We start from the raw sequence: 3,337 nt of genomic DNA on the forward strand, positions 1-3,337 counted from the left end.
CTACAAATTGGACAAACTCACCATTCAAAATCTCCAACTCCCAAATCATATTCATATGCTTCCTTAGACCAGCCACATGATGAAGGAGTTGCAAAAAGCTACAATCCCAAGGGAAGGACAATCTCACCATTCTCAATCTCCAAATCCTAATCTACATATTCCTGACAAAACAAATGACACCAGCTTTGAATACTTTGCGAGACATCTTTAATTACAAAGATAGTAAAGGAGTGCATTCTTCAACTGTTAAAGCCATGTCAACTTGGTTGAAGGTGGAACAATGGTAGTAAGGGTCCCATTTATCAGTGATTGTTCTAATCATTTTCACATCTATCTTAATTTCAAGAAAAGGGCGATTTTTTCTTAAGTTTTGGGGAAATTATATTGCTAGCATAAAGTCCACCTTCACCAGAATCAACTATGTCTTCTAACTCATTTTGAGTCAAGTTGACCTTCATCCTACTTGCTATTGAACATAAGAAACGTAGGGAAGTGATTGAGGCAATTTCCATGGTGTTGTTGCCAGTTCCATACATGCCATCACATCCTATAGTTCTTCTTCAGTTACTATGATGTTGATCAGCTCTGTGGATTTATACTAAAATGTTCATGTAATGGTTGAGTTCTAATCCTAACTTTGAAAGTTTCGCTCGTAACCCACACTTAAGCTAGTAGGGTCGTTAGTCATCACCCATCACATGTTATCGATGGGAAAGCATTCAATCTTAATCTGTATATGTTTATTTATTCATGTATGTGTGTGTGTATATATGTATGTATGGATATATGTATGTATGTATATATGTATGTATGTATCTATGGATGTATGTATGTGTGTGTATATATATTTAAAGAGATTATAGTGTTTCAAAGCTTACTTATATCTTCTTCTTGTTTGTTTTCTACCACTTATATCTTTCAGACATAAATTGAATTAGTTGATTAGGCCTTTCGTTTGGCTGCCTAGTCCCTTCACCAAAAAGGGTTTAAAAAAATCACCCACTCGCCGGTTGCCACTTAAAAAAATCACCCTAGCCTCTAATTCCATAAACCGCTTCTTTCGAGCCTCAACCCTCACCTTGGCTCTCGCGAGCATTCTCACCTTGACGAGAACTCCTCGAAGGCTGCATCCCTCCTTCCTTCTCTTTTCCCTATAGCTCATTACTTTGTTATCCTTTCGCCAACGAATGATCGTCTCTTTAGCGTATTTGTACTTTTTCTCCAAGCCTTCCAATTGATCTTCAAGCAAGGGTTTACTGAGCTCTCCATTCTGCTCTTTATTTTTGAGTGCATTTGTGGAGAAGTTCACGCAGAATGGAGAGCATAATGGAGAGCTAGCACTTAGTAAACCCTTTCTTGAAGATCAATGGGAAGACTTAGAGAAAAAGTACAAAGACTCTAAAGAGACGATCATTTGTTTGCGAGAGGATAACAAAGTAATGAGTTATAGGGAAAAGAGGAGGAAGGAGGGATGCAAGATGTTATTAGGGCCTTCGAGGAGTTCTGGTGAAGGTGAGAAGGAGGCTGTTGCTTATGTGAAGAATAAGTTGAATGATTCGGAGTTCTCAGGAAGGCGAGAGCCGAGGCGAGGGTTGAGGCTTGGAAGAAGTGGTTTGTGGAATTAGAGGCTAGGGTTATTTCTGCCTAGAAGAGGATACGACTTTGTTGGTGAGGTTCAAGGGTAGTTGAATTGTGTTTTAACTTTTTACTAGTAATATTTTTTTGATGGACGGTATTATGTTATATGAATTGTAAATTGAACTACTAGAATACATGTTTGTGTTGAGCGCCAACTGCATGACTAATGCAGTATATTGTGAATTGCATGCTGGTTGTGGATTTAGGTTGTTGCATGTTTGAAATATTTTATTTTGTGAAAATAACTATGTTTCAAGTACAAGTTTTATGGAAAAATGTCCAATTTACAGACGACATGGTGCCAAAATTTCGTTAAAAATTTTTTTAAAAAAAAAAAAACCATGTACAAAGATAATTATAATAAAATGAATGTTAAAATATTTTTGAAAGGATGAGTGAAATTTAAATGAAAAGTCATTTCATTAACCCCTAAATTTGCATCTATTAACATACATGACATATCATTTGCTTTTAACTATGGATAAACATTATTATTTGTCCACCACCAAGGATATTTTGTTTTGAGAACGAGTTAAAGTGTTTACGTGCGTAGTTTGATGCATGAAACTGTATATATTCATACGTACGCCATTTACATTCATTTTAGTTATTTGTTTAGAGTTGAAAATTATTGTATGGCGCACTCTTTATATTTTTCTTCTTGATTATATTGAGCGCCAGCTCTCCATTATGCTCTTCATTTGTATACTATTTTTTTTTTTTTTTTTTATGATTCTTAATTTGTAGGATTCACGGCTATTATAAAATCAGCATGATACCATGCATGCACTACAGTCGTCGGATGCAACTTTTGATTATTTTTTTATAATTTTTACTGTTATTTGAACAAATGAAATTTCTATATATTAATTTGAATTTGTATAATGTATTTGTATTTGAATTTTGAATTTTTTGAAAATTTTTTTGTTATCTGAACATATGTTATTTCTTTATTTTAATTAAATTTGTATTTAAATTTGAAATTTTGAATGATTTATGAATTTTGTTGTAATTATGGTTTCAGGTTATGTATGCGAAAATGTAATTACAAATTTTTACAAGAATTGATGATTAAAAAAATTAGTATTAAATTTTTTTAATTTTTTAATTATTAGTGAAGGATTCAAATTCGTCACTAATATTAGGGTATTAGTGACAAATTAAAAAATCGTCACTAATAGTAGGGTATTAGTGAATGATTCAAATTCATTACTAATAGTAGAGTATTAGTGAAGGATTCAAATTCGTCACTAATAGTAGGCTATTAGTGACGAATTTAAATCATTCACTAATACTGCACTATTAGTGACAAATTACAAATTTGTCACTAATACACTATTATTAGTGATGAATTTTAATCCTTTACAAATTTGTCACTAATACCCTATTATTAGTGACGAATTTTAATCCTTTACTAATACTGTACCATTAGTGACAAATTTGTAATTCATCACTAATATTCTACTATTAGTGACAAATTTGAATCTTTCACTAATACCCTACTATTAGTGACGAATTTAAGCAAAGAAGATGTAGAATTTATAGTGACAGCATTAGGGTTTCAGTGATGGTTATAATCCGTCACTAATACTGTATTATTAGTGACAAATCTTAAATTCATCACTAATTGTTAGTAGTAATCGCAGATATAGAAGCCAATTTAAAATCATCACTAATAGTTATAAATTTTTTAAGTTGT

The sequence above is a fragment of the Malania oleifera genome, chromosome 4 (genome assembly GCF_029873635.1).
Source record: "Malania oleifera isolate guangnan ecotype guangnan chromosome 4, ASM2987363v1, whole genome shotgun sequence".
NCBI classification, from domain to species: Eukaryota; Viridiplantae; Streptophyta; class Magnoliopsida; order Santalales; family Ximeniaceae; genus Malania; species Malania oleifera.